The sequence below is a fragment of the Aquarana catesbeiana genome, linkage group LG11 (genome assembly GCF_042186555.1).
Source record: "Aquarana catesbeiana isolate 2022-GZ linkage group LG11, ASM4218655v1, whole genome shotgun sequence".
NCBI classification, from domain to species: Eukaryota; Metazoa; Chordata; class Amphibia; order Anura; family Ranidae; genus Aquarana; species Aquarana catesbeiana.
Window position 1 is genome coordinate 246,887,664 of NC_133334.1, and position 20,296 is coordinate 246,907,959.

Here is a 20,296-nt window from a genome sequence, read left to right on the forward strand (position 1 = left end):
CATACCTGGATCCATACTCGCGGATTGATCCAACGTCTGCTCCTGGAGTGATCCCTCTACAGGCTCCGAGTTGGTATTACCGATGAGCATCTGGCTTTCGGCCAACCCAAGCTAGATTGACCCACTGTCAGATGACAGGTGGGTCCACCTTCTCTGGTAAGAAGTATCTATCTACAACCTTCCATTAGACCAGTGGTTCTCAACTCCTGTCCTCAGGACCCACCAACAGGCCAGGTTTGCAAGATAGCTGAAATACATCACAGGTGATATCACTTGCTTCTCAGTGATTGCAGTATTCTAGTCTGCAACTCCCCAAGGTAATACTTAAAATCTGGCCTGTTGGTGGGTCCCGAGGACTGGAGTTGAGAACCACTGCATTAGACGAATGTCCATCCCGTTTTGTATGTGCCACGCAGCCATCCTTTTGTCTTAACACAATGCATGTTATTGTGTGATACTTCACATGGTAAGTTATGGGCATTGACACAAAGCATAGGATAGGACAGTGGTGGCGAACCTTGGCACCCCAGATGTTTTGGAACTACATTTCCTATGATGCTCATGCCCTCTGCAGTGAAGTTGAGCATCATGGGAAATGTAGTTCCAAAACATCTGGGGTGCCAAGGTTCGCCATCACTGGGATGGGAGATGTGATTGCAACCTAGGCTTGTTCACATGGGCATAAAGGACAGGCGTTAATAAATCCTTCTAAATGCCTTTAAAAAAATAAAAAATAAACGTGTTCTTTGCATGAGTAGTCAATGATCTAGTACACACAATGAGAATGCGCCATTTCACATTAATCTTGATCTTCTCTGCAACTTTTGGCAGGCATTACAGCTTGCTAAGCTTGCCAGATGTCTCCATCCAAACTATACAAGCGTGTTTGGCACACATTTGTGGCTTGCTATGGCAAAGCTCTTTATCATGCTTCCCCCCTCCAAAAAAACACATGTATTTGGGTAGATTCAGACATCCCATTGCAACACCTCCAAATGCCTTTGCATCTAAAACATATCTGAAATACAGAATAACTTTATATACAATTGAGAGGCATGACCTTAGCCTAAAAGTTATTTTAAATAATTTTTAAAACCGCAGCTTTCAATAAAATAAAAACTGTGATCACACCTTGAAGGATCTTGTTTAGGGATTTACTATTAATCGCTTCCCGACCGCCGCGCGCCGAAGTACGTCGGCAGAATGGCACAGGTGCGCAAAAAGGGCGTACCCGTACCTCCCTTCGTAATCCCGGGCTAGCGGGCGCTCGCACGCCACGGACTCGATATCTGCCTGTGTCTCACCATCACGACGAGGAGAGGCAGAACAGGGACATGCCTTTGTAAACAAGTTCTGCCTAGTAACATGACAGCGATCTACTACTCCCTGTCATCGGGAGCAGTGATCTCTGTCATGTCCTAGGTAGCCCATCCCCCCTACAGATAGAACACACTGAGGGAACACATTTAACCCCTTGATCGCCCCCTAGTGTTTAAAGCGGTTGTATACCCGCTGGCTTTTTTTTTTTTTTCCTACACCTGCAAGGGAAAAGGCATAATGAGCTAGTATGCACCGCATACTAGCTCATTATGAGATACTTACCTTAGAACGAGGCGCCGGCATCTCACCCTGTCCACGCCGAGGGAGCTGACATTTCCTCTGGGCGTGTCTTCCGGGTATCGCGGCTCCGGGGCTGTGAGTGGCCAGAGCCGCGATGTCGTGGGAGACTTCTGTGCAGCAAGCTCCGGAGTTTGCCGGGCTGTCAGCCGAGAATCCCCTGTGCAGTCAGCGGCTCATTGCGAGGGGAATATCTCCTAAACCGTACAGGTTTAGGAGATTTTTTTTTTACCTACAGGTAAGCCTTATTATAGGCTTACTTGTAGGTAAAAGTTAAAAAAAAAAAGGTATACAACCGCTTTAACCTCTTCCCTGCCAGTGACATTTACACAGTAATCAGTGGCTATTTTTAGCTCTGATTGCTGCATAAATGACAGTGGTCCCAAAATAGTGTCAAAAGTGTCCGATGTGTCCGCCGCAATGTTGCAGTCCCGATAAAAATCGCAGATCGCCGCCATTACTAATAAAAAAAAAATAATAATAAAAATGCCATAAATCTATCCCCTATTTTGTAGACACTATAACTTTTGTGCAAACCAATCAATATACGCTTATTGCGATTTTTTTTTACCAAAAATATGTAGAAGAATACATATCGGCCTGAACCGAGAAAGAAATTAGTTTTGTTATATATTTTTGGGGGATATTTATTATAGCAAAAAGTAAAAAATATTGCTTTTTTTCAAAATTGTCACTCTTTTTTTGTTTATAGCACAAAAAATAAAAGCCGCAGAGGTGATCAAATACCACCAAGAAAAAATCTCTATTTGTGGGAAAAAAAGGACATCAATTTTGCTTGGGTACAACGTCGCACGACCGCGCAATTGTCAGTTAAAGCGACGCAGTGTCGAATCGTAAAAAAAATGCTCTGGTCATTAAGGGGGTAAAAACTTCCGGGGCTGAAGTGGTTAAAGCAGGAGTGTTAAACTAAATTTCATCATGGGCCACGTCAGCCTTATGGTTGCCCTCAAATGGCTAGTTGTATCTGTAAGACTAGATGTCCAGAGCACCCACCACACAACCCCCCCCCCCCCCCACATCACACTGCACCCCCCTTACCTTGTGCTGGTGTCGGGAAGAAAATGGGGCGGAGCTGGGAAGAAGAAAGTGTAGGGTCTGGAGCAGGACCATAGGAGGGCTGGAGTTAACTGCCAGAGTCTACTGAATACTGAGACCAGGGAAGGTGGAGATGAGGGGGTGCTGCTGCTGCACAGAGAGGCACAGGATCTGTAGGAGGAGTTCTGTCCTCCTCTCTGCTGCCAACTGCTGAGACAAGGTAAAGGCAGAAACGAGGGGGGGTGTCACGACTGCAGGAGAGGTGTGAGGGCCACATAAAATGGCCTGGCATGCCAGATTCAGTCCGCGGGCCTTGTGTTTGACACATGTATTAAAGGATAACAACCAATAACTCCTGTCTGTCCCCCATCAGGGAGGATTGTCCGTCATTAAGAACCAAATCCCCTCGTATTCTTCCACAGATGTCTTGACTGCTGAGGCGCAATGAGCCCAGGTACATTAACTGTAACATAGATGTATAGACAAACCTTCCCCCTTGCCCCCTCACCCCATTAAATAAACACGCTTACAACCATTAGGTTGGAAAGGGCAAGGCCACAGCTTTATTAAATCCAACACATAACATGTGAACACTTTTCAACCAGTGCCAGTCACAGTTGTACTGTGAGCTCACAATTCCAAAAGGGGGGGAGGGGGGCCTGTCCTTACCATAAGTGCTGGACAGGCCACCTACTTCCGATTTCCATCAAGGGCATAGCCCATTACAGCCATTTTCTGCTGGCAAGGTCAAAAAAACGCAGCAAGCTGTGACATACCATAGAAAAAAGGGGCGGGAGGGTGGGCAGCTCTTCCAACCACGTTTCGTGAAAGACCCAGAATCCCCTGGGGCATAGCTTTTACAGAGCTCAGGCCCAGCCCATCCCCCCTAACAACCAATCCTTGGTGATCATTAGGCCACCTTGTCCCGCACCTGGCCATGCCCCCATCAGTCAAGGCTCTCTTTCTTTCTTCTCTTGCCAATTAAATGCTGCCAGTGTGCCCACCAAATGCTGCCAGTGTGCCCATTAAATGCTGCCAGTGTGGCCATCAAATGCTGCCAGGGTGCCCATTAAATGTCAGTGTGCCCATCAATTTCAGCCAGTGTTCCCATTAAATGCTGCCAGTGTGGCCATCAAATGCTACCAGGGTGCCCATTAAATGCTGTCAGTGTGCCCATCAATTGCAGCCAGTGTGCCCATCAAATGCTGCCAGTGTGCCCATCAAATACTGCCACTGTGCCATCGAATGCCACCAGTGTGACCCCCGCCCGATCGCCGTCTGCTCGGCACCTACCCTGTCTTGGTGGGGCAGCGGGTGACAGCGACGAGTGAGGTCCTTCAAGCCAGCGTCTCCTGCCGTCTCCATCTCCCGACTCCGTCTTCTCCTCCTGATAGGCATCCAATAGTCGTTTTAGCCAATCAGGTGACAGGTAACAGATCCGAGCACCTGTTTGGCGGAGAGGCGGTTCAGTGTTAGGAAAGCCAATATTCATTAGCTCTCCTAACACAGCTGAGTGAACTGCGAGCGCCAAGCATGGTGCTCATAGGTCACCGTTTTTGACGCTTATTAGAGCCTATGGCTCTAATCAGGTGCTTCAAAAACACCCCCCGCCACTGCAAATCACGCGCACGGCACCCGAAAAGGGGCCAGACGCCTGAATGGGGGGTGGGCGCAGAGACCATGGATAGATTCATGCAATGCATGAACCTATCCATAGTGCACAGAGGGGGTGGCAGGAGAGAGGGGGCGGCGCCCGTGCGCCCTTAATGCATGGGCCGCCACTGCTTCTAACTATCTTTCAATTGGCTAAAACTAAAATGCTGAAGCCTATAAATGCCTGAAAAGGCCTGAAAACGCATGAAGAAATGAGCATAAAAAACGCTCCAAAAATGTTTGAAGATGTTCAAGCTCAAGTGTGGACCTAGCATAGGGATGTATGACTTTCCTCCGACTTTCCTGATCTGCATACTTTAGGGTCAGTAACTACATTGAAGCCAGAGACTCAGTACTTAGAGAACAGAAGAAGGTAAAAATGTGCAATGAAGCTTACTAAAATCCGTACAAGATACAAATTCCCTGTAGAGGATTATTTTAATATTTTATCTCAACAAGTAAGTTGAGTTTCACTTTTTAAAAGAAACTAATTTTCCTAAATCACTTTTCATTTAGTATAATAAGGACATAATTAATGTACAGTTTGTTCCAAAAAACTTATATTAACATGCTGTTAAAGAATAAACTATATATGTAACTTATCACACACTGCCAAAGAACCGCTGTGACGGATTGTGTTCAATCTGTTTCCCTGTTAAAATATATATATATATTTTTCTGATTTTCAATAACACCTGATTTCATCCTTCTTCTCCCAGTATTTACTGTATTTCATGTGATCCTCTTTTGTCACCTTACCTTTGACCACCATCATTATTATGTTACATTTTAGCAAACAGTGCACTACTAATGTCAGAAAACCTTAAAGTGTTTGTTACCCCAACATTTCATATTCCTGATTTGTGGCTGCTGTACCATGTACTTGTAGGAAAAAAGTATGCTGTTCTCTTTGTATTGCTTCCTTTGTGTGAAATCCCTGGTGTTCCTGCCAGTCCCTTTGCTTTCCTATTAAAAACTGACCACACATCTTGGTCAGTTCTCTAGCTGTGCTGGGAACTCAGCCTGCTGTCCTCCACTGATCAGGCTTGTCCTGACACACCTCCCTGCACAGCCTATCACTAGGAAGCTCAGTGTACTGTTGTTTCTCCTGTTGCTTCTCCTCCCCCAGCTCGTATGCAGCTGAAAACACACGGAACAGAGGAAATGTGATCTAAAAAAGTAAAAAAGGGGGATTTATAGATATTTTTAATATATTTTATAGATTTTTTATATCTATACACACATGTTTTGCCTTTCAATTCAATTTTAAACTGAATGGGTTGTTTTACAAGGTGATCTTTTATAATCACTTTAACGAGTCGCTTTCACTGACAATAGCGCGATTGTGCAACACTGCACCAAAACAAAATTGACGTCCTTTTTTTTCCCACAAATTGAGCTTTCTTTTGGTGCTATTTGATCATCTCTGCAGTTTTTATTTTTTGTGCTATAAACAAGAAAAGAGCGACAATTTTGAAAAAAAACACAATATTTGTTACTTTTTGCTATAATAAATATCCCCATTTAAAAAAAATATATATATATATTTTTTTCTCAGTTTTGGTTGATGTGTATTCTTCTACATATTTTTGGTAAAAAAAAATTGCAATAAGCGTAAATTGATTGGTTTGCACAAAAATTTTAGCGTCTACAAAATAGGGGATAGATTTATAGCATTTTTATTATTATTATTCTTTTTAATAGAAATGGCGGCGATCTGCAATTTTTATCGTGACTGCGACATTATGCCGGACACATCGGACAATTTTTACATATTTTTGGGATCATTGGCATTTATACAGCGATCAGTGCTATAAAAATGCATTGATTACTGTAAAAATGCCACTGGCAGTGAAGGGGTTAACACTAGGGGGCGATCAAGGGGTTAACTGTGTTCCCTGGGAGGTGATTCTAACTGAAGGGGGAGGGGACTGACTAGAGGAAGTGACGGATCGTGGTTCCACTTCCTAGCTAATAGGAACACACAATCTGTCACTCTTCTCAGAACAGAACACGGATTTGTTTGTTTACACACACTCGTCCCTGTTCTGTCCCTCGTGTTCGCGATCACTCGTGGCCAGTGGTCATTGCGGCAGTCGGCCACGAGCATCGGTACTCCCACTGTGCGGCAAGGGGCGCGCCTGCTATCCCGATCCCACGAGCCAACGTATAGCTACGACGGTTTGTGGGATTGTGCCGACCTGCCACAGTAAAATGACGGTGGCTGGTCGGAAAGAGGTTAAAGTGATTGTAAAGGCAGAAGATTTTTTTATCTTAATGCATTCTATGCATTAAGATAAAAAGCCTTCTGTGTGCAGCATCCCCCCTAATACTTACCTGAGCCCCCTCTAGATCCAGCGATGTTGTAGGAATGTAGACAAAAACTCACCCAAGATCTACCACATGATTGTAGAATGATGAGCTGAATAACGGTGCTCAGGCTTGTTGTGTCCCATAAACATTAAAAAAAGCAGGAAATGCCAGCAACTCGATTGATTCTTCTTAAATCTTTATTGAGCGCTAACAACAGTGCAACATCTAAAATGCTAACATGTTTCGGCCGGAGCCTATGATGCTATGAGGAAGGCTCGGCCAAAACATGTTAGCATTTTAGATGTCGCACTGCTGTTAGTGCTCATTACAGATTTAAGAAGAAGCAATCAAGTTGCCGGCATTTCTTGCTATTTTGATGTTGTAGAAATGTCTCGGCTGCCTGGGACTCCCCTCCTCATTGACTGAGACAGCAGCACGGCGCCATTGGCTCCCGCTGCTGTCAATCAAAGTCAGTCAGCCAATGAGAAGAGGAAGGGGGCAGGGCCCGGCTGCTGCTCGGTGTCTGAATGGACACAGGGAGCTGTGACTCGGCTCACGTGCTCCCATAGCAAGCTGCTTGCTGTGGGGGCACTTAACAGGAGGGAGGGGCCAGGAGCACCAAAGAGGGACCTGAGAAGAGGAGGATTGAGGCTGCATGTGCTAATCCACTGCACAGAGGAGGTAAGTATGACATGTTTGTTATTTTTACCTAAAAAAAAACAGACTTTACAATCACTTTAATGTAAGGTAAGATCTAAAAGGGTATGAACAGTATGTAAAAGTGAAAAAAATCCTTAGAAGAAGAACCATAATGTTTTTTTATTTTATTTTTTAATTGCTAGAAGGTAGGCTTTTATTGTGGAAGCAGTACCAGGGTAGGTTTGTGCAGCACCCTGTGCATGAATGCAGAACTGCATCCGTTTCCTTATGCATGCTGTAGACTTGATATACACCTTGTTCCTGTTCTTTGCTCCCTTGCTCCAATGGTTCGCACAGAGTGTTTACTGCCCATGCGTGGCCAATCATTTGCTATCTTGTGGCTAGAAGGTAGCAGCACACGCACAGTGTGTGTTTGTGTCAGCTGTGGGTGGATGGGGTAAAGAGCAGGTATGTTTGAGCACAGCGTGACAGCAGTAGCTGTCAGAACAAGTATGAAATTGCATCCCCATAGTTGGTAGCCACTTGTAATCACACAGACTCAACTGTATTAATGCAGAATCCGGTAATCCACAACAAACCTGGCAGGAAGGCACCCGACCAGGAACTCTTACAGCAAGTAACAGCAGTTTGTATCAGAGCAGGTCTCAGATGTGCTAACAGCGTCTGCCTTGTCGGGGTGGAATGTGACCTGGCCAGTCCGGTCTCCAGGTAGGATGGCATGTCTCTATTCTTTCCCTACTCATCTGGAACCTTTCCCTGCTGCTCATCTCTGTCCCTTTCAGACAGATAACCTGTCTCTACACTACCCACACATGAAATGTGCACCAAGCCTCAAAGTCAGGGCCTTAAATGGGCTTTGCCTGACCCAAGATGGCTGCTAGAGTCACATGGGAAGGCAGCAACCAATCGGATAACTTCCCCAGTGACCCAGGAAACCATGAGGAACCATGTACCCCCTCAACTTCCTCTCCCCCTGCGATGCTGCTGCAGTTGAGGGACACCTGCAGTGGAGAAAGTAGAATGCACCTTTCTACACACTGATCTGAATCTTGTGTGTGTTGAGGGAATCACCAGGTGTCACCAGGGCCTCCATTAGAAGAGCTCCCCTCTGTTCTAACATCAACCCAAAATGTGGGATTTTCTCCTACATTTGATAATAACGGTATACAGGACAAATAGAGAGGGAGAATCTCCCTAGGGGGGGCACAGACGGCAGTAAAAACGAATAGGTATTCTAATCCCTCTCCACCCTATGCAAAACAAAGAAAAACAAGTAATAAATATTTATTTATTTATTAAGGCCTGCTTGTAAATTGGAGTCATCTGTAAACACGAAATGCTACTTTTAATCCCAAACTCTATATTATTTATAAACAAGTTAAAAAGTAAGGGTACCTACCTTGTTATCTTCCTATAGCTTCCAGTAGAAACTCTTTGCATATTCTGTGCACTAATTCCAACCATTTTATTGGCCAAATTTTACTCCTGCTCATTAAGGTGTACTAAATGTGTAATATTTTTGTATTTTTAAACAGTGCTATGGTTATCATATACAAATAAAATATGTCCTGCAATTTCACATATTCAATGGGTTATTACTCATTCTACTCAAATGTGAAGGAATGATAAAAACCATTGCTAAACAGTTCAGTGAATATTATTATATAAATCATGGGTACTCAACCTGTGGCCCTCCAAGTCTTATGAGGCATTACAAGGCTGACAGTTACAAGTATGACTCTCAAAGGCAGAGGCATGATGGGACTTGAAGTTCCGCAACAGCTGAAGGGCCACAGGTTGAGCACTCATGATATAAATCAATAAACTAACTGGGTAACTTCTTCCACACTTCCTAGGTATTGCCTAGGAAGTGTGGAAGAATTTACATTCAGACCGAAACGAATTGCACATGTCTAGGAAAAGCCCTTGTCAATTACACAACCACTACATGTTGTATGTCCTGCTTCCTCCACCACTGCCTTGCAGCAGCTCCACCTACGCTTATAATGTTGGGCACCTGTTGCTGCCAGGGGCCTACCATTACCATCATAGCTATAGGGCCACACTCCACTATATTTTGAAACAAAAAAGAATGAATAAAAAAGATCACATAGTCTATCGAGTCTGCCCCATTGTTTAGATTTTTTTTTTTTTTAACTTTATTATTACTATACAGGATTTATATAGAGCCAACAGTTTGGCATGAGGGCAGACAGTACAGTTACAATACAATTCAATACAGGAGGAGTCAGAGGGCCCTGCTCGTTAAAGTTTACAATCTAGAAGGGAGGGTGGATGGAGCTGATGGAGAAAATGAAAATACAGTTGTTAGGTGTGGATAGGATAGCCTTCTCTGAAGTGGAGGGTTTTCAGGGATTGTCTAAAAGCTAATAGAGTAGGAGATAATCAGACAGATTGGGGTAAGGAGTTCCATGAAATTGAAGAGGCTCTGGAAAAGTCATGGAGGCGAGCATGGGAGGAGGTGACGAGGGAGCTGGAGAGCAGGAGGTCTTGAAAGGAACGAATAGAAGCATTAGTTTGGCATTTTGAGACTAGGCTAGTGATGTAGCTTGGGGCTAAGTTGTGGATGGCTTTGTAAGTAGTTGTTAGTATTTTGAATATAATTTGTTGGGTGAGTGGAAGCCAATGGAGGGATTGACAGAGAGGAGTATCAGACACTGAGCGATTGGTAAGGTGGATGAGTCCAGCAGCAGCATTAATGATGGATTGAAGGGGGAGTAGACTATGTAGAGGTAAGCCGATGAGAAGGGAGTTCTGGTAGTCGAGTTGAGAGATGACTTAACTTTTAACTTTTTTTTTTCTGTCTCAAGCATGTTTGTATCCACTTACTGTTGACTGACCCTCTCTGCTGAAAGCCTATTCCAAGCATCAACTACTATTTTCATAAAATAATACTTTCTGAGATTAGCTTTGCCCATGACAAGTGTTTTAGTTCTGTGCAGCTGGACAGGTATTGACTTGTAGCCTTGTGTTTATTATTGGCTACTTAGTAAAAGTTATGGCAGCAAGTTCTTGTTCAGTCTCTGCTCCTACTGTGTTACAGTGCTGCCAGATTATTACAAGATCATTTTCACATATTTAATTAAGGCACCGACACTGTAAACACATTGTTTCTGCAATTCTGCAAAGATAGAGAACTTGTTTATTCCCACCAGCCAAAACACTCAGCCCTAATTTGACGTACTGTATTCATTCAATATTTGTATTTCAGTCCTTGTTCAGTGGTCAGCATATTTTATTTCCTGGTTGTAGAAATGACAATAACTGGATGTAAGCTTCTGGTTTATTTTTTTAATTATTTATGAGCTATTGGAAGCCATCTTTTAAAGTTTTGATTAGCGTAGGAAAAATCTTGGCTCTTATTTTAAGGTGTGCCCACCTGCTGCCACCACTAATTGGCATATTGCCCATTTGGATTTATTTTACGCTTTTTAGAATGCAACAAGAGGTCCGATGTTCCTCTGCTGCAGAAGGAGAACTGAGATTGTATGGTTCGCGGGATCAGAAATGAGAACATCAGAAGGGAGGTTTTAATTCTGGACTCAGTAAATTAATAATGTACTAGAGTGCCCTTATGGTTAACATGTCACTTTTAAGGGACTTACCCTTTAAGATGGCAGTTGATTATGTAGGAACAATCAACCCAAGAAATATCCTGTTATCTATATGTATCACCCTTTAGGCAGGTAGGTGCTAGAGTAGTATTTTTTTGTCTTATGGTAGGCAAATTTAATCAGACCTGTTTGTTTTGATCTCAGAGTGGCTCAGGATAGCAGCGTTACTAAGACCTCCCTCTTCTTTCTAGAGCTTTTTGGAAGATACTGGACAGAGAGGAGGAGAGGAGAGTGGGGCTGCCTGGGGTGTTCTAAGGAGCCCTGACCAATCCCCAACCTGGATTGGTCTCCCTAAATACCCAGGGTCAGGAGTTGGTGTTGTTCAGAGTTTGAAGATGGAATGCTAGGCTGTCGGGGCCTTTGAGAGAGCTCCCCAGTCTGGGGGGTTGGGGGGTGACCTTGGGCCCGGGGCTTGGGTGCGATCGAGGCCCTTCAAGAAATCATGAAGGCACCTTGGACAGGACGCACGGGAGGAGCAAAAAAGGACAGCAGGAGAGAGCATTGCTGGGCAAGTCTTCAAAAAGAGGAACGATTAGTCGCAGCCAGGAGAGCTGGTGAGTGACAAGCACAGTCAGGAGGACTGGGGAGGCACACCTGAGAGGACTGGGAGCATTCAGTCTGGGATGGGTGCAGAGCCAGTGGAGTGGACTGTGTTGTCAAGGGCAGCGGAGAAGGGCAGCTACAGCCAGGAATGGCTCAGTAACCAGAGATAGGACAGCTAGTGCCACAAACTTTCTATCTGCTACACTATAGGTACCCTATAGTCCCTGCTTGCAAAAGGCTGTTGCTAAGGCCTGGCTGAGTCAGAGCCAGGCCTAACCCCATTGTGCTAGCTGTGCCTGGAACCTTAAAGAGGAAGCGATGTTGAATAGAGCGAACCATAGTGAGGAAGTGATGTGCAGGAGGAGAAATAGAGTAAACCTACTGAACTGTACATAGTTGTCCCAAGCAAATTGCTATTATTTCCACTGGGCATCCCATATTTCCCCTACTCCATCCAAGTTCAATTCCCTCAATAAAATACAAAAACAAAGCTGATGGACTGTTCATTGTCTTGGAGTGTCTGGGAAGTGAATGCCAGACTGGGCAGGGTGACAGGTGGGCCACATGACTTAGCAGCCCCTACGGGGGTACCACTACATATAATTAGGTATAAGCCAAGTGTACATGTTTGTGCATTCTACAAACACCCAGAGAGCTTACCTTGTCATTTGCAAGCAAGTATGACTGTCTAGAACAGCCTTTCTCAACCTTTTCAACACAGAGGAACCCTAGAAATAACTTTCCTGTATCAGGGAACCCCTGCTAAAAATTACATTATCTTGTGTGATGGTCAGTGGGAGGAATGTTGCTTACAATTGTGATGATTGGGAAGAATTACCCCCTTACAGATAGTTAAAAAGATCAATGGTGTCAGTTGGAACTTATTGGGGGAGCAGAAATTGCTCAAGGAACCCTTAGCAACCTCTGGAGGAACCCTAATATTCCATGGGACCCTGGTCTAGGATATACTTGGGACGAGCCCTGCTGATGTCATTGCATTACCCACAAACCTTATATTTTCAAGCGCTTGATCCACTTTCTAAATGTGAGTGTTTCCAATTATTTAATACATTTTTATGCTTATATGGACTCACACTATGTGGAATATTGAACATTTGAGAGGAGTCGGTCTGACAAGTTGGCTGCTTCTGAGGACTGCTTCTCTGTGACATCTCTTGACCAATTGGACTATCTTCCATCTTGATCTGGAGCCCAGACGTGGAGGTCTCATACTTTGGTGTTTACACCATATGCCTTGTTGATTCACTGAGCATATGCCCATTTAAGTCTCCTCACTCCGGTAAGCCTCCTCACTAACCGGTGGTGGTTCTATTGTCTGTGTCTTCACTTCAACACTGATGTCACGTGGAATTCCACTTCTGGCTATATAATCTGTTTTCACTGTTTATCCAAGGACTGTCTTATTCATGAATTTCACATCACTTTTCACAGTTTCTTTGTGGTCATTGCACAGTATATCTTAGATTGTATATATATGAATTTTTATCATCATAAATCTTTGAGCGCTGCACAAAATATTACCTTTCACTGGTCTAGGATATAGCCAACATGGATGAACAGTTGTTATCCCAGAAAGCAGTAAAGACATAACAATTGCCTTATTACCAACCAACCTGGTCACAACCTTATGGTTTGAAGCACTTAGGCATTGCTGTTTTACCCCTTATTATACATAGGCAGCCTTTATGATATGCTTTGTACAGTGATGATTTCTGCTACTTGTCGTTTGTATACAATGGTGTGACAGATCCAACCGGGACAGGGGCTTTTGGAGGGGACTTGCCTACTGACTATGGGCCCTGGTTTTGAGGGGGCTTTATTCTTGGGGGGTGCCTGGGGGACCCTTGGAGTGGTCTTGCTTTTGATTTGGGTCCGTGTCTCCCCAAAACACACAGGCTCTGGGAACCTAGGACCTGGATACAGATTTGGGGCCTTTGTGCCCAAATCAGCAATGACTGCTTCACCCCCTCCTAGACTGTGAGACTCAGAACAGATGTTAATTTAATCAGCTAAAAACAACTTGATGCTGGGGTCTCCTGTTATAATCTGTTTACTAAGGTGTCTTTCCCCTATGGTATCATATCCCCATTGTGTGCCTCCTAGGTGTGAATTCCCATTGTTAATTGAGTCACCTAGTATTTCTGTCTGTCTGTTAATTCTTTTAGAGATTTGGACAGCCCTAGGTCTTCTCACTAGGGGACTGGTGCCAGACAGTCTGGGTGGGCACTGAGTCACCTAGGCTTGTCTAGGTGACTAGTTAACTTACGGTTTAATTAGATTTCTGTTCATGTTTATGCTGGCTGTTCCTTAGATATGGTAATTATCTTACTGTTTGCATAACGTGATTAAGCTCTTATCGGGTTTTGTGTGGTATATATATACTATGTGAGTTTATAATAAACTGAGTTCTAGTTTGCACCTAAGCTAGTGTTGTCTGGATCTTGGATGCAATAATCCACTATAATACCTGGTTCCTGGTTCTAGACTGGAGGAAGCTGTATCTTGACGAAAGCACCCAAGCTGGCTGCTGGATGGTCCACCACAAATGGTATTATGGATTATGCAATTAGGTGATCAGAGATTATCAAGAATTTTTAGTGGTGCATTTAGGGATGGTCAAAATCAAATTTTCATTTTCTCCAAATTTTTACTAAAGCCAAGAAAGTTCAATAAAATGTAGCAATTTTGGCAAAATCATTTGGGGCCAGTAGGGATGGGAAAATTAAGGCTGTTATTTATTTGTTTATTACAATGAACTTTACAAGGCTTGCAGAAGCTCCTTTTATCTATTCTGCTTCTGTCTCGTGGCTAAAATATGGACCCACATTAGCCTCACTATTTTTTTCATTTATTTATTTTTTCACAGAAAAAGCAGATAACAAAAAAGTAAAATAAAAAATGAAAAGCAGCAGTACACAAACAGTAATTATGTAAACAAAAAAAACGAAAAACACAAATACGAAGAACACTAAATGAAAAAGACAATATTACCCTAAATACAAACAAGAGAAAAAAGAAAAAAAAACATACATACACCTTCTAATTAAAAAAATAAATGAGAGATCCCATGCTAATATTTTATAACATAACATTCATAATCCAAACTAAAAATCAGTGGATAATTACATTAGATGTGTTTTCTTGTATATAAGTATACAAACTCTTGAATTCTTCTCAGTAGTACACTGCGAAAACAATGTGTTCTGTTTCCATCTAATTGCAGGGATGAGAGGAAGCAGATGCTTACTTTCTCCTATTTTTTTAAAAAGCACTGTATATCTTGTACGTTAGTTGGCAAGAAAGGCTGCCTACAGGTATTATCGGAAAACGTGTGAGTCCTATTTCAAGCAGCACTCTATGCAGAGATTTTTCTTCTCTTAATGACTCATTATGTCCATGGAAATCTATTAAACAGAAAGCCATCAGTGGCCATGGAACCTTTTGTGAAGCTACCCTGCCAATCACTGTTACTTTGTGGAGCTGGATTCTGATTGACAAGTTGGCTTCCCAAGAGGCTTCCTATGAACTCAAGGCTTTCCTGCAGTGGTCTCAAGTGAGCAGCAGAAGGGAAAAAAAAAAGATTGTGATGCAAAAGCAGCATTCATTCTCTGTATCCTCCAAACATACAGTCTCTTAGCAGTGACTCATACTGAAGAATGAAGCTTAACCCTACAGCATCCCTGTGTCATGTAAGCATAGCTCCCATGGACCTTAACTGTTGCATTTTTGGCATTAGTTTCACTTTAATCCTTTCATGACCAGAATTTTTTTGAAGCTTAGATGCCCAGACTGATTTTAGCAGTGCTGGTATACATCAGTTAACTTGAAAACATCGTTTTGACTACTCTGATTGACTGATTGACAGCATGTAGGCAGATGCAGTTTATCCTCCACTCTGTAGGTGGCGCTCTTTAGCTAGCCTTCATACAGAGGGAATTGAGGTTGTGAGGAGCTTTGTTCCTCTGAAGTCTCCGTAGGTGTCATCAGGTTAGCAGCTGTAAAGCCTCATACACATGATAGGACTTTGTACAAACTTTCCCATGGATTTTTGTACAAAGGGCATTGGCCTTAAACGAATTAAGCATACACACGGCAGGACTTTTTCATCCAACTTTCACCAAATCACGTGTTTTTTCAGCTCTTTACTTCCACCCTTTGGTCAACTTCTGTATCGGCGAGATTTGACACCGGCGAGCCCCGTCACGGGAGACGGCCCTGAGCTGGCTCGCCTATCGGAAAAGGAAAAATGTGTTTTTTCCTTTCGCGATGAGCAACAAGCATTGCCGACAGGTGTTTGGTATGAATCATGAGGGGGAACTCCATGCCAAATTTTAAATAAAAAAACGGCATGGGTTGCCCTCCAGGGGCATACCAAGCCCTTAGGTCTGGTATGGATTTTAAGGGGAACACCGTACTCCAAAAAAAGGCGTGGGGGTCCCCACAAAATCCACACCAGACCCTTATCCAAGTACGCAGCCCGGCCAGTGAGGAAAGGGGGTGGGGACGAGCGAGCGCCCCCCCCTCCCGAACTGTACCAGGCCGCATGCTCTCAACATGGGGGGGTGGGCGCCCCCCACCCCAAAGCACCTTGTCCCCATGTTCATGAGGACAAGGGCCTCTTCCCGACAACCCTGGCCGTTGGTTGTCGGGGTCTGCGGGTCGGAGGGCTTATTGGAATCTGGGATCCCCCTTTAATAAGGGGGCCCCCAGATCCCGGCCCCCCACCCTATGTGAATGAGTATGGGGTAGATCGTACCCCTACCCATTCACCTGGGGGAAAAAGTGTCAATAAAAAAAAACACACTAGACAGGTTTTTAAAGTAATTTATTAGGCAGTTGCGGGGGTCTTCTTCTGACTTCGGGGGTCTTCTTCCGACTTCTCTGCTCTCTCTGACCTCTTCTCCCGGTGTAAGGTTCTTCTCCCACTCTCCGGCCTTTTCTCCCGGTGTCCGGCTCACGCCCCATGCCTATATAAGTCGTTGCGCACCTCGCACACAGCATTACAGCGGGAGACAGCGTTGTGTCAACATCGGAAGAAGAGAAGAGGGAACAAGACGACGGAGAAGACCGGGCCACCGCTAGCAAAAGAGTGGCAAAAGAGTAGAAGACAGCGGAGGAGCCCGGCAGAAGAGCGGGAGAAGAACCAGACACCGGGAGAAGACGCCGGAGAATGGGAGAAGAAGAACCAGACACCGGGAGAAGAGGCCGGAGAGCGAGAGAAGAACCGGACACCGGGAGAAGAGGCCAGAGAGAGCAGAGAAGTCAGAAGAAAACCCCCGAAGTCGGAAGAAGACCCCCGGAGCTGCCTAATAAATTACTTTAAAAACCTGTCTAGTGTGTTTTTTTAATTGACACTTTTTCCCCCAGGTGAATGGGTAGGGGTACGATGAGGGTAAGGGGCCGGGATCTGGGGGCCCCCTTATTATAGGGGGCTTCCGGATTCCGATAAGCCCTCCACCCGCAGACCCCAACAACCAACGGCCAGGGTTGTCAGAAAGAAGCCCTTGTCCTCATCAACATGGGGACAAGGTGCTTTGGGGAGGGGGGGCGCTCGCTTGTCCCCACCCACTTTCCTGACCTGCCGGGCTGCGTGCTCAGATAAGGGTCTGGTGTGGATTTTGGGGGGGATCTCCATGCCGTTTTTTCGGCGTAGGGGGTTCCCCTTAAAATCCATACCAGACCTAAGGGCCTGGTATGCTTCCAGAGGGGAATTCCCTCTCGCGCTCACTGAAATAGGAAAATGTGTTTTCCTATTGCAGACAGCGCGAGATGTACAGTAACCTGTCGCCAAGAAACATTCTGTAGTTTGTACAAAAGTCCGATGGTTTTGTGTTTTGCTGCCGGAAAGTTTGTCCGTTCGCACAGCCAACAAAAGTCCGATGAAAACCAAAAAAGTTTGTCTGATGGAGATACACACGGTCGAATGTTGCCCCAAAACAGCTAATTTGCATGTTTGTTGTCAAAAAGTCTGATCGTGTGTACGGCCTTAGCACTGGTTGACCTCTACAGCCATCTTTAGTGAGGCCAATGCTAATAAATAGCGCTGACCCACTGCAGTTGCCCTGCATTTATGAAGTTGATAGAATAGGAACAGGAACCCCGCCGGATAGGGACAGTGGGTATCAGCGCCGGCCCAAGACATTGTGCTGCCTGGTACCAAGAATGAAATTCTGCCCCCCCCACAAAAAAAAAATCACTCCCACCAAAATGCCCCCACATCAATTATTTTATATCATGATAACTAAAGTGGACCTGTCATGGCTCTATACATGTATATAGGAGTATAAAGATGAACTGTTATGGTTGTTTACATGTATAGGAGTATAAAAAGCACCTGTTATGGCTCTATTCATGTATAGGGGTATAAAGAGGACCTGTCATGGTACTATACATGTATATATAAGTATAAAGAGGACCTGTCATGGCTCTATACATGTAAAGGAGTATAAAGAGGACCTGTTATGGCTCTATTCATGTATAGGAGTATAAAGAGGACCTGTCATGGTACTATACGTGTATATATAAGTATAAAGAGGACCTGTCATGGCTCTATACATGTATGTAGGAGTATAAAGAGGACCTGTCATGGCTCTATACATGCATAGCAGTATAAAGAGGACCTGTCATGGAACTATACATGTATATAGGAGTATAAAGAGGACCTGTCATGGCTCTAAACATGTATGTAGGAGTATAAAAAGACCTGTCAGGGCTCTATAGGTGTGTATATAGGAGTATAAAAGGATGTGTCATGGCTCAATACATGTATATGGAAGTATAAAGAGGACCTGTCATGGTTGCATACATGTATAAGAGTATATAGAGGACCTCTCATGGCTCTATACATGTATAAAGGAGTATAAAGCCGACCGGTCATGGCTCTATACATGTATATAGAAGTATAAAGAGGACCTGTCATGGCTCTATACATGTATATAGAAGTATAAAGAGGACCTGTCATGGCTCTATACATGTATATAGGGGTAGAAAGAGAACTTGTCTAGGCAATATACATGCATAGGAGTATAAAGAGGACCTGTCATGGCTCTATTCATTTATGTAGGAGTATAAAGAGGACCTGTTATGGCTCTATACAAGTATATAGGAGTATAAAAAGACCTGTGCGTGGCCAGCGGCCGCGATGTCAGCCGGCCACCCGCGATCGCTCCACAGAGAGCCAGAACGCGGATCTGTCAATGTAAATAGACAGATCCCCATTCTGACAGGGGAGGAGAGACAGATCTGCTGTTCCTAGTGATTAGGAACAGAGATCTCTCTCCTCCTCTAGTCAGTCCCATCCCCCCAATTAGAAACACCTCCCAGGGAACACATTTAACCCCTTCCCTGACAGTGACATTTACACAGTAATCAGTGCATTTTTATAGCACAGATCGCTGTATAAATGTCACTGGTCCCAAAAATGTGTCAAAAGTGTCCGATCTGTCCACCGCAATGTCAAAGTCTCACTAAAAATCACAGATCCCTGCCATTACTAGTAAAAAAAAAATAATAATAATAAAAATGCCATAAATCTATCCCCTATTTTGTAGACTCTAATCAATATACACTTATTGCGTTTTTTTTTACCAAACATATGTAGAAGAAGACATATTGGCCAAAACTGATAAAGATTTTTTTTTTTTTTTTTTAATGTTTATTATAGCAAAAAGTAAAAAAAATATTTATTTTTTTTCAAAATTGACGCTATTTTTGTTTATAGCACAACAAATAAAAACTGCAGAGGTAATCAAATACCACCAAATGAAAGCTCTATTTTTGGGAAAAAAAGGACGTAAATTTTGTTTAGGTACATCGTCGCACGACCGTGCAATTGTCAGTTAAATCGACACAGTGTCATATCGCAAAAAAAATGATTGAAGTGCAATATTTCTATTATTACATTGTTATATAAAATAAAATAGTTCAACTTACCATAATGCAGAATCAGTGGGAGCCCTGAGCGTGTCACTTGCCAACGTCACCTGCCACCAGATGCGGATTGTCACTTGCCGTGTCACCTGCCACCAGATGCGGATTGTCACTTGCCGCATCACCTGCCACCAGATGCGGATTGTCACTTGCCGCGTCACCTGCCACCAGATGCGGATTGTCACTTGCCGCATCACCTGCCACCAGATGTGGATTGTCACTTGCCACAACGTCACCTGCCACACATTGCAGATTGTCACTTGCCACGATGTCACGCATTCCGGTTGTCACTTGCCAGGATGCCACCTGCCACACTTTGTGGATTGTCACTTGCTATGACCTCACCTGCCACACATTGCAGATTGTCACTTGCCACGATGTCACGCATTCTGGTTGTCACTTGCCAGGATGCCACCTGCCACACTTTGTGGATTGTCACTTGCTATGACCTCACCTGCCACACATTGTGGATTGTCACTTGCCACGACGCTACCTGCCACATGTTGCGAATTGTCACTTGCCACAATGCCACTTGCCACACATTGCGGATTGTCACTTGCCAGAATGCCACCTGCCACACTTTGTGGATTGTCACTTGTTATGACCTCACCTGCCACACATTGCGGATTGTCACTTGCCACGACGTCACCTGCCACACGTTGTGGATTGTCACTTGCCAGGACGCCACCTGCCACACATTGCAGACTGTCACTTGCCACAACGTCACCTGCCACATGTAGCGGATTGTCACTTGCCACGTCACCTGTCACACATTGCAGATTGTCACTTGCCACGACATCACCTGCCACATGTTGCAGATTGTCACTTGCCACTACGTCACCTGCCACATGTTGCAGATTGTCACTTGC